This window comes from Psittacula echo (genome assembly GCF_963264785.1).
Source record: "Psittacula echo genome assembly, chromosome: 1".
Lineage (NCBI taxonomy): Eukaryota > Metazoa > Chordata > Aves > Psittaciformes > Psittacidae > Psittacula > Psittacula echo.
In genome coordinates, this window is record NC_137735.1 from 55,903,664 (window position 1) to 55,916,685 (window position 13,022).

A 13,022-nucleotide genomic window follows, 5' to 3' on the forward strand; every position below is an offset into this window, starting at 1 on the left:
GCTGCTCTCCAAAAGGTATCCTGAAGTAACAAGGAATGAAGGATTAAATAAACTGTAGCTGGCCACCTAAATTTCATTGAACTTTCGTGGGACTTGGGAACTCCTAGTAGGCCATATGAAACCCCAGTGTATGGTTAGGACCCATAATGATTTTTATATTGTGGAATAATTCGTATGACTTTATTATAGCCTCAAAAGTTGGGATCCAGAAAAAGTACTTTATTGCATTCCCATGTGGATTGATTTACTTCATTTCAGAAATTCAGTGCTTTAGCTGTTATTATTTGATATTACAGACATGCTGCAAACTTTTACTTTGGTTTAAAACAGATGAATGCAAACATCAGTTGCAAAAACTTAAGAGATTCTCTTTGAATCTAAAGCCTTCCTGTATTAAAGAGATTTGCAACAATTCATTTTAGACTTGCTCAAACACATTTTTGTAAAGTTAGTGCTTCAAGTATAAGAAACTAAGCTATGTTATGGGTCTCAGAAATTCCTAAGAATATGCAGTGGTTTTGCAGCTGTTTCTTTAATGTAGTGAATGTTACAGTATTCTACAAGTTTTCTGATTGTGATTAATGACAAAGCTAATTTATTTTGATTGAATCAGGGACACTCTGCAGTTTAATGGACCGATCTTGCATTTATTCAAGTGTGTGTTTTACTTACTGGAATTGTTGTGACAAGAAGAATGTCCAAGTACTTCCAAGATTGGGTCCACTCAAACTGAAGTGTTTCTCCGTTCAGGGAATATTTTTAAGTGTTGTCATTGATAACCTAGAATCCAGAAAATGTCCAAGCTGATGAACAGCACAGTGTCTCTGGCTCTGACCTCTGCCAGCTGCGTGCTTCACTATCTTCCCTCTGCTTGGACGGTGCTTGTGAACTTTAAGTAAGGATTCACTTTTTCAAAGCAAAAACAGATTGAAGAATCGTTCCTTGACTTTTCATCTTAGGAAGCTTTGCTGAGAAATTACGTTTTTCAGACACTAAAGCGTACTTTTGCTGTCATTTTAAGATAGCTTGTAAAAATGTGGATAAATGAAGCAGACCTAACACCAGCAATGGGAAACACAACCACGACAATTCTTGTGTCTGTAGATCTACTATTGATAATTCCTCTAGCAATATTGTTTGTCCAAAATAGTGGGGGGAAAAAATATCTTCTTTTAAATTATTATAATAATAAAAATCTATTTTTATAAAGTTGAAGTTGTCTTCCTTTTTTTGTTTTTTTTTAACAAGACCTTTTCCAGCAAGACCTTTTCCAGAAGCAAATTGCTTTATATGCTATCCAAGATCTGCCTTCTCTTGTGAACTATAAAAAGCATCACTGCAAAATTAGCAGAGGAAATAGACAGTTTCCTCAGGTAAAAAGTTGCATCCTAGTACACATCCCAGTTTATCTATCAATTTATTAGAACTTGTCAAACACTATCAAAATACTGAGCAAGTTTCAAAACACACTTCAAGTTTCCACATGTCAGTTTAGGTCTGTTCTGTCTTTTTCTAGCTGCTCCTGAGGTCGTGACCATTATTTACTGTGTGTCCAGCCAGAGGTCTTGGTGAGTTGTAACAGATAAAAGCTGGTGTTACTAAAATAACACAAAGTTAGATCTTTTCTCTTAGACATCACCAGCGTCCCCTTGTCCAATCAGAAGGAGGACTCATGGAACCAGAGTGAACTATCATTTCACACTACTAAGTGTGTCAGAATTAGAGCATCAATAAAAAAACATATTTAAGTGGAAGTTTAAGTATTACCATGCCAATTTATAAAATGGATAAGGAAACTCGCATTGCTATTTTTTATAGTAAATCACAGAGCAATTTGGTTTGGGGATAGGAAAATCACAGGACTATTTTCCAGGGTTTTTTTCTGAATACAAGGTATGCTCCTCAAAACACGGAAGGGCTTTTCTTCTTTCTGCCCTACACTAGATTCCTCAATCTGATGTGCAAATTCAAACAATCCTGTAGAACAGACTTCTTTCCTGAAAATATAGTTGTTAATTCCATCCTAACTAACTTCAAAGCAGAAAGCAACTGTTCCCTTCAATCTACTCTGGTTTTCAGCAGTGCTCATCTTACATATTCAAGCTAAACACTTGATTTAAAAGACCAGGTCTGTGATACAAATCCTACATGATACAATACTTCAAAGAACCACAATCCTAACTGACATTTTTATCCCAACAGAAGGAGACTTCATATTTCATTTACAAAGCTGGGAAAGTTAACCGTAGAAGAGTTTTTTGCTGAGAAAATTGCAGCTGTATTGCAGATTTTGCTAATACAGTCATATCAGCAAGACCAGCTAGACTTGGCCTTATTAAAGGGATAAGACAGACACACATAAAAGTTATAGCATAAAGTTATTTTATTCTAAATGAATAAGAGATAACTTACAGTCAGTGTTATAGATGTAGAAATGTCAGAATACACTTGAATGAGGTCTCAGCACTAGCTGCCACAACTTGCAAAACAAAGATCAATTTTTAATGCCTTTGTTCACTTCATACATGTACCTAAAGTAACCTGCACAGTTCATATTAAGCCCTTGGACTCCTACAGGCAAAACTCCACTGGGTTGTGGAGTCTCCTTCTCTGGAGACATTCAAAACCCGCCTGGACACATTCCTGTGTAACCTCATCTAGGTGTTCCTGCTCCGGCAGGGGGATTGGACTAGATGATCTTTTGAGGTCCCTTCCAATCTCTAGCATACTGTGATATTGTGATATGCAGAGGCAAGAAAGAGACAGATAATACCCTCACCCGTCCTGTGGGAGCACATTTTACTGCTAGAATGTACACTTTACATAGGAGCACTCTAACCATTAAAAAATCTACTCTCACACTCTTGATTCATAGTGCAGGCAACATTCTTCTGATTAACATTTAGGAAGAAAATATGTGTTCTGTTTGCTAATGGAAACTGCTTCAGTGTCTTTTCCTACTATACCACCATTAAAAACCTTTTCTGCTAGAGAGGAAGAAGGATGGGCTGATCGTAAAGCAATAGAAGTTCTGGATTCCTCCTCCTTCTGCTGTTATTTTTAAATTACCCTGGAAGCTGCAGGCACTACAAAGACAAAGCCTTTCTTTTTTTCCTCCTCAGGAAATAATAGTCAAAAAAGCATGCAAAGTCCCCAGGTAGATAAAGCAATCCTATGTAATTGAAAATATTCCTTTGGATATTTAAAGAACCTTAGCCTAAATCTTAATTGTGGAGAAGGGAAAAGAGGTATGAGAAATAGCTGTATGTATCAGCTTTATACATACTTAAAATACAGGATGGCTAAGATGCAGCTTTTACCTACCTACAAATATCTGTATGGGTTGACCTTGGCTGGATGGCCAGAGCCTTCCAAAGACACCCTACCACTCCCCTTCTTCAGCTGGACAGGGAGGGGAGAAAATAAGAGGGAAGGCTCGTGGGTCAAGATCAGGACAGGGAGAGATCACTCACCAGTTACCAGCATGGGCAAAACAGACTTGACTTGGGGAAATTAATTTATTACCAAACAAATCAGAACAGGATAATGAGAAATAAATCCATATCTTAAAAATACTTTTCCCCCACCTCTCCCTTCTTCCCAGGCTCCACTTTACTCCTGAACAGGGAATGGGGGTTGTGGTCAGTTAATCACATGTTGTCCCTGCCACTCCTTCCTCCTCAGGGGAGGACTCTTTACTCTCTCCCTGCTCCAGCGTGGGGTCCCTGCCACAGGAGACAGTCCTCCACCAACTTCTCTGACATGGGTCCTTCCCATGGACTGCAGTTCTTCATGAACTGTCCCATTGTGGGTCCCTTCTGTGGGGTGCAGTCCTTCAGGAAGAGACTGCTCCAGTGCAGGTCACAGGTCTGCAGCAAACCTGCTCCAGCTGGGCTCCTCTCCATAGGGCCACAGGTCCTGCCAGAAGCCTGCTCCAGTGCAGGGGTCACACAGTGTTACAGCCTCCTTTAGGCATCCCTCTGCTCTGGTGTGGGGTCCTGTCCAGGCTACACATGGATATCTGCTCCACCATGGACCTCCGTGAGCTGCAGGGGCAGAGCCTGCCTCACCATCACTGCACCATGGACTGCAGGGGAATCTCTCTGCTCAGTACCTGGAGCACCTCCTTCCCTCCTGCACTGACCTTGGTGTCTGCAGAGCTGTGCCTCTCGTGTTCTCACTCCTCTCTCCAGCTGTAGTTGTGCTGGAGTGCAGTTTTCTTTCCCACTCCCCACTTCTGAAACTCTTTATCCCAGAGATGGGCTCAGCCTTGGAAAGTGGCGGGTCCATCTTGGAGCCAGCTGGCATTGGCTCTATCAGACAAATTTCTCTTCCACCCCCCTTTCAAGTTTGTAGTATTATTAGCAGTTAGGCAGAGGACCCAAGATGCTGGTAGGATGCAAGTCAGCTTGGACACCAACAATGTCTGGATGGAAGTCTGCCTTGGCACAGCTTCTCTCCTGTACTAATCCCATGGCATTTACTTCATTTGCTCCTGGAACTGAGACACTTATGTCTCTAACCTGTCGTGGTCCTTCTGTCCAAATTGCATCTGTAAATTCAGCCCTTCTCCCTAGGCTTAAACCCATCTATATACAAACCTTGACAGACACAATGCCAACATCCAGTCCAAAGAAGTTCCACAACAAACACTTGCTAGTAAATTCAAATACAGGGTTTTCCAGATTTGGGAAAGCGTGCATGAGCACGGTGTTCCCTCTAAAACAGAAAACACTGAGGGGAAGGGGAAAGAAACTGAACTTTTAGATTACACAGAATCCATTTGCTACTTTAAGTGTCATGAATGAAGACATGCACTCGTATATATCTACTGTCTCCCACAGAAGTTGCTGGAAAAGGTTTTCCATCTGATTTCAAAACTCTGTAGTAAACATTTTTTAAAAGGCAACAAACAGCTACCTCCCCTTAGAAACTAGCTGACAGGAATACAAAAGGGATTTTACCTATCCGAACTGTTGAACAGTGACCAACACTGTCACTAACTACTAAAGAGATTTCTGCCTTTGCTCCTTCCTGGTATGTAATTTCAGTGCAGTAATTGCGGATAATAATCATACAGGCTGCATTAGAAAAGTTAAGAGACTAGAGTCTTTATTTTCTAAAATAGGCCGGCAGGCAATACTACTGTGACACATGCAAGGTTGTGAATATGATTGCAATACTTAACAGCATGGAATACCTAGGTAATCAAAAGGTCTTCTGTGTTCCTGTGTTCCTGTGTTCCTGTTCTGTTAGCCAGAAAGGAAGCTAACTTACTGAAACATAAGACAATTCCCTTAATTTTCCTCTATTCCCCCCTAACCCCTACATCATCAAAACAGTGTGGTTCAATTGGACTGGGTTTTAACTAAAATGTATACTGCCTGCCACTTGTTTTCCATCCATATTCAACAAAGACAGTATGAAGACTCTTTACAGATTAAGAAAGATTGAAAACACTTTCAGCTCTCTTCTGCACTTTTTGCACTTTAGAAGCCATTTATCTTCTGTCTATGCTCTCTCTTCCTCCCTCAAGGAATTAGAACAAGATGCAACATGAACTTTCTCATAGCCAAAGGCACAGCGTTTATTCCTGGGCAGTTTTCCCAAGTAGCCCTTCTCCCTGCAGTCAGGAAAAGCTGGGATATTTCACATTAAAACACCTCTGGGTTGTTGTCTACAGCAATCAGCAGGCAGAGCAAGCCCCTGATAGCAGAGTTGTTTCTCTGCTGACGGATGCAGCTCCCATCACCCAGGCCTAGAAGTGAAGATTTGACCCAGAGTGATGCAAAGAGCCCAAAAGAATTCCTGCCCTGGCATGCAAAGGGCACATGCTGAGTCTGCAGGGCCACAGTAAGTCTTCAAGAGTCCTACACCAAGGCTGCAAACACAACCTTATCTCTAATTCTGCTTTGCAGGTATCTTAAGGCCAGAGGCAGGGTGACAAGGTCAAGAATATTGACAAAGGTATGTAGGCCTTTTTTCCTGTTAAAATAATAGGAAATTGGACACAAATACCTTTGAGTATCTAGCCCTAGGTGGCTTAGCAGCCTGTTTTCCCTAGACTTGCAATGAGGTTAGGTTCACTTGTCCACATCTGGTTTGAAGATGAGTTACCTGGGGACCTTGGAAACCTCACTGCATCTATCTGTGCAAGTCCAGCTTGTCTCTGCTTTGAAAATGACAACACTGACCCTGTGCAAAGACTGAGCAGGACAGATTATTGCTCACACTGCACAAGCTAATGAGGGAATAACGATGCTTCGTGTTCCCTAATGCCCTTCCAAGGAGATCAGGGTTACTGCCCTCTTTTCTCTGTATGGGGCACAGGGTGACAGAGAGACCAGGCAATTTTCAGAGCCTGTATATTCCAGAACCCCTCTGCCACATGGTGCATTACAGAAGTTTTTTATCAGAGCCTGCTGAGGAAGCTGGGCAGATTTGGTGTCTACATCAACACCACCAGGGGAGCGCTGTTGGTGCACCAGATTTTGCAGCCAAAACTGATGGTCCTGCACAGGGTTTTGGTGGTGTGCTTCTCCTGGCAGAGGCAGCAGGCCGTTATCACTGGGGAGCTTGCTAAAGGGAAAAGGTTACTGGAGAACAAAACAGCATCTCAATCCACGTCTCCAAGTCCAACTTGTGTAACACACAGATAACAAACGCCAGCATGGTTTTGCTTCAATTTCTTCTATAGCTCTGGAAAACTTCCAGTGGATGATTATGTTCTCCTAATTTCTCAGAGAGGTTTCAAGTAGAAGGTAGGCTTTGTCATTGGCATCAAAATGTTGATTTAACCTTTGAAAGTGGAACTAGTCCCAAAATACAATTTGAAACATAAAAGCACCTCACCTTGATTTAAAACTTACCTTTGAAAAACCTGGAACATGTCATCAAAAAGGTTGAATTCTGTTTCTCAGCAGGGAATTTTGGGAGGTTCTTAAAAATAACCAGCTAACCCTAAGCTTACTGGGGCTATTCTGATTTAGTGACAGGCAGGTTTGTTCCCAAGCAGACCCCTTGTTTCAGCAGCTAGAGTTGCTGGCAACTGGGACCCTGCCCCTGCACTCTCACAGCATTTCCAATCTGCCCGTTGTCAGGAGGAGCATGAGCAACGTCTGCAAAGACGCAGGTCAAAGTGAATTTCCACTAGATCATCGCAAAATATTTCTGTGATCAGTGAGCTTTTCCTGTTTGCCAGGTGTCACAGAACCTAGCAATTGTTTAATTCTGTTTTATTGTCCAGGGTTTGTCCCTTATTGATGCTCAGTATCATCAGGTACTGCAACAGTTCTTGCTAGCCACCAAGCCCCTAAGAATTTAACATCTTGTCTGGGACCTTGGCATTTGGAGGGTGGAACATTTAGCTCATTTTTATTCACTAGAGTCCAGATGGCTCCAGCCTCTTGCCCCACTTGCCCTGTATTGTCTCCACCAATTAGGATATAAGCTATATATTGGTATATGTGGACCCCTGCTGGCACCTCTACCGTATGGAGGGACTTGGCTAAAACATTGTGGGTAATTGTGGGGGAATGTTTATACCCTTGCAGGAGTCAATTAAAAGTGTATCGCATCCCCTTCCAAGTGAAAGCAAACTCAGGTTTATCTTCATCCCCATAGAGGAGCCATAAAAACATAATATCTAGGGTGCCCATGTACTCCTGTGACTACAGAGGTTACGCTTGGGACAGCAGCAGTCAGTGGTGGAGTATTACTATTCAGTTTCTTATAATTAAATGTTAAACACCATTGGCCTTACACAGTCACCAGGCTGGATAGTTATAAGGGAAGTGCATAGACTGATAACGTATCAAAGATCTCTAGGTCTTTGATTACTTCAGAGATGCCCTGGTTGGCAGCAGTTTGCAGTGGATATTGAGAGACACAGGTTGTTATAGATTGTGGTAGTACAGGGGCAGTCTGCAAAAGCCTCACATTAGTGGCTTCTGCCTGTCCGCATCCAAAACTCCACACCCTTCCATTGGGTAAACACTATTGCTTGCCTGCTAGCATGTCAAATCTTCATATATTTTCCTTGTGAGGACTTAGAACCACTTCCACAGCTGTCATCCTCTTCTCTCAGGTAGCTAGAGTTGATTTTGAGCTATGGGGAATTTTTCCACTACAGCAGTTACCTCCACTATATTTATAGCTTTCCTTGTTGGTTTCATTCCTAACCTCTCGCCTTGCTGTTTATTTAAAACACTAATCTGGGCCCCATATAAATAAGAATTTCCAGACTTACTCGCTTTGGCCCCGCGGGGATATGTCCATCGGGCTCCCCATCGGCGGGCCATAGGCAGGTGTTCACCAAGCCAAGTGGGCGGCCTGAGACCTGAACTGTGGTTTCCAGCATTTTAACCCCTTCAGGTCCTCTCTCCAAGGTGCGAACGGTTAAAGGCACTGTTGCGGGGGGCGAGGTGTCGCCTTTGTGTCTTTCTGGCTGCGAACCGATCCTCCCGACAATGCCACCGGTTTCCAGACGTGATTGGTGGGTTGACCGTGAAGACCTGCTCAGGGTAGCCCTAGCAGGAATGCTCTTCGCCAAAGATAATGTCTTTCTGAATACTAACTCTGTCCCGCTCTATCTGTTGGAAGGTTTGAGATCCCGGTAGATGGTGGCGGCCGAGCCGAGCGGGGCCGGGGTTTGTGTCTGGCCTGTCGGACCTCTCTGCGCCCGCCCGCTCCACGCTCTGGATTAGCCCAGCCTGTCTCGTGTCCGCAGGTGACCATTTTGTGTGACATCTCCGCCCAAGTCAAAACCTGCACGGGGATCATAAGGGCTGGGCATGCTCAGTGGCTGAATTCTCCCCCCAAGAGCCTGAATGAATATTACCAGGGTGTCTGCTAATCCTTTAAGGAGGAGTCTGAGGTGGCTGGGCTCTCCCGGAGCAGCCACCAGTACTCCGTGTTGCTCTCATAATCACTCTCAGACCCCCAAACCCAGTCATTTCTCCACAATACACACTGTCCCCCCGTCAGGGTGACTCTCCACAAAGATGTCGTTGTCTGACTTGCGCCGTTTGCAATTCCCTGAGCTCAGGTCCTGACCAGCAGCCGCGCAGACCGTTGTTCTGGGGTTCCTGCCTGCGGACCCGTGCCCTTTTGGTTGCAGTAAGAGCTCTCACATTCCTTTCATTGAGCTCCTCCACCTCTTCAGAACTGCTCTCATGAGAATCTCCCCACGTCTCTCCTTCCCAGTCCTCCAGGTCTGTGTCTGCAGTTCTGAATTTGGACAACACTGGGGTCTTTTTTTGCTGTTGCCAGCATAATTTGAATTATTTGTTTCAATAAATGCATCCACTCACTTTCTCTTTTCAATTCCTCTTTTAAACAGTCCATCTCCAACTGCTTCTCCAGGTCATTCCTCGCAAAATAGTCCTGTGGCTGTAACCAAGCAGGAGCCCAAGATGGCGCACATGCTCTCTTTACCATATACCCCATAGCACAGCTCTGTTTCAGTCTCTCCAGGACCACCTGTGGGCGGAACTACTCCTACACCCACGTTACACTTAAGGGAGAAGGGACCCACCAGCACTCCATAACAATTCCTCTACGGACATCCTGCCGACTACACTAAGCTAAATGTCATAGAAGAGAAGGCTGCGTGATGGCCTTCTAGTATCTGAAGGGGGCCTACAAAGATGCTGGAGAGGGGCTCTTCCAAAGGTAATGGGTTTAAACTGAAACAGGGGAAGTTCAGGTTAGATATAAGGAAGAAGCTCTTTACTGTGTGGGTGGTGAGGCACTGGAGCAGGTTGCCCAAAGAGGTGGTAAATGCTCCATCCCTGGCAGTGTTCAAGGCCAGCTTGGACAGAGCCTTGTGCAACATGGTCTAGTGTGAGGTGTCCCTGCCCATGGCAGGGAGGTTGGACCTAGATGATCTGGAGGTCTTTTCCAACCCTAACTATTCTGTGATTCTACAGAACAAATAAACTGAGACTAAATTAAATTGATTATTCAAGCTCAATTAAAGCTCCACCAACATCAGCTACAGATTCAGGATGTCACATGAGTTCATCACTACACTGCTGGTTCTTAAAGTTTATGGCCAGTGATCCAAAATGTGAAATCACTCATCTGAAAACGGAGAGCTCTCAACCTCAAGGAGTTTCCTTGGCCAGCATCCCGACCCAAGGGGAGAGTCCCTGACTGCAGACCCACTGCTCCAAGGAGTACTGCCTTCCAGTGGCCCTCTGGCAGGGCTCCTTTTATACCCTGGTTGAATCTGAATTGTGGTCACATATGGTCATGTAGCCCCCCACAGGCTCAGGACTGAAATTCCTTGTCCCTGTACCTGCTGACCACCACCTTGTCCTCCTGGGTGGGACAAGAGCCATGCATGAGGGGAGCTGTTTGAGGGTTCTTGTCTGTGGCTGGAAGCTTTTGTGGGTTTTTGTTAGCGCTTTGTCAGGGCTTCGTCAGGGCTCTGTCAGAAATGCCACACCTGCATTTCTACCCTTTGAATATCAGGGAAGCCCAAGGGGAGCTGTGCCTGTTGGACCTGATTACAGTGGAATTAGATTGAAATCCCCTTTCCAGGCTCAAATCTACAGGGTGAGTGGTGTCAGGAGGTTTATGGTGGATAAGGATCCAGCTGACTTTTGCAGATGGCAGATGTGAATTTGGCTGAACAATTTATACTAAGCCTCCCCAAACAATTTCCTTCCATGTGGAGAGCAAATACAGGAAATTTCAGCCTGAAGACAAACAACTGACTCAGTGCTACACATGTGAGCAAGGGCCTGGGATGAAGGCTAGAGGCAGGACCAGATGCTGAAGGGCTGATTCACAAAATATATCAGGTCCAAATTAATCTCCTGATAAAAAAGCAAAAGTCCAGAAGGGCTTCTTCTGGAAAACACAATGTCTGTTTCTTTCATCCTCAGCTCATGCCTTCTCTTTGCTTCCCTGCACTAGGCCTTCAGTGTTATTTTGGAGTCTTACTTTCCATATTTTCTTACATTTCCACTGTCCATAAACTTTTACTCTTTTCCTGCATGCAGCCAGGCAAAGCTCTTGCCTACTTCTATAAGAACTGTCATTCATAATTCATTCTGTCACCTGTTTGGTGTATGGTGTGAGAAGCATTGCACTTTTCATGAGAGCAGGGAGACTGTGGGCTTTTCTTTATGGATATGAACCCTTGGTGGGGAGGACAGGCTGCTCACTCACTTCAGGTCTGGATGGAAACAGTGATCCTGTGCCTGGAAGGGCTTCTTTATAGAACCGACTATGGATTAAGTCACATTTTCTCAAGACACTGAAAGAAGAAAGATCCCTTCCTGTGGATGTTTTTGACACCCTTTACTTTTAAATGCAAATATTTCTGGATAGAAATCTGGGTCACACCCCATTGTCCTCCTCACCCTGCCTCTTCTTCCTGCAGCATTTCTTTCTTGTTCCCTGGGCTCCCATTGCTGCTGTTGAAACCTGCTGCTGGTGAAAGGAAGTAATGGAGAAGAGGCCAGGAAAAAGCTGCTTTCAGGCTGCAGACTCCTGGTAGACACCAGATGACATCTGTAGTAGGATTCAGTACTTTCCAGAGAGCAAATCTGCTCTTCCCTACTGTCACTGTGGAGTCTCACTCTCATCTACCTTTAGACCTTGTTATACTTGTAGCATCTGTAAAAACTGCATTGCATGCCATGCCTAGAAAATGTCATTCCAGATCTCTGTGATGGGATTTCCATCAAGGTTTCTGGGTAAAAAGATCACAGAAATTAATTGGGTCTCTCCTACAGGAAGCTGGAGCAAAGCAGTATTGCTTTGTAGGCATTATGAGAATCCAAGGTAAAACAGGGAGGAGACTGACGTTTTATCTGTTCCAGGGTACAGCAAGCCTTTGAGAAAAGGCTTCTATTATGGCTGTGTTTGGATAACCATGCTATGATCTCTCATCCTGTTGTGGGTCATGCAGCCGTGCACTGATCTCTTTAGCTCAGTAGGCCTTTTAGCAGGAGAAACTAAGTCATTGTTTCAAAACCAGGAAGATTTTCTAGCACAAAAAGGGTTCTAGATGCAAACAGACTTCACTAAATACACTAGAAAGAAACTTTTGTAACTCTATAAGCTTCAGAAAACAAAATGTCTCAAAAGCACATTCCTCAATCAACTGGATTTTATTGAAAGATAAATCCCTGTTAAAATGAGAGCACAAAATGTTAATGACATTTGTAGCGTCATGTTTACTTTCATTTGCTTTTACACTGACAGCACACATGTTACGTGGCTCTCACCTCATGTGGTGTTTCTGTCTGATATTAGCTTGCAGTCCTGTGTAACCTGTGATAGCACTCCTGACTGGAGGTGGCCTTCATCTTGGTCATTTTCTTCCTAGCTCTGATCCCACCAATTATTTAAGGGTTTGATTTTCCTCCCTGATAACAGAAATGATACTTTATGCAAGCACAGTCCAGCAGCTGAGGATACATTTGCATGGACCACACTGATATGTAAGCCTCTGGATGTGCCAGACATGCAACCTGCCTTCCCCTGGTGTCATGAGTAATTGGCTTGCTGAAGTCAAGTCAGAAAAGCCTGAAAAGCATCTCTTGTTTGAGGGCTCAGGGAGAGGTTGGTAACCACGAATGTGACCCAAATGGTTATTTTCTTCTTAATCCCTCTATCCTGCAGCACTTTTGGTGTCCCAGGAGTGGCCACCAGGAGTGAAAAGCCAAGGCAGGGAAGATGGAGGGGGTCTGCTTGGTCGGACTGTATGTGGTATTCACAAAATGGAGAAGGCCCAGTGGTGGGTGGCTGGAGGCAAGGCAGGCCAGGGCAGCATAGATGTAGTCCAGTCAATGCCACTGGCAGCAGCAGGGGCCTGGGTAGGGTCCCATGGGCTGCCCCAGGCAGGGAGCCATCGCCAACAGCAGCACCAGCAGGAGTGGGCCCGTGGTGGAACAGGCCTGGCCAGGGGTTGTCAGGCAGTGGGAGAGCAGCAGGGCTGGGGCCTGGCACAGGCCTTGCTACCATGATCCGTCACCTCATGCCTGAGAGTGGGATGTGGGGCCTCT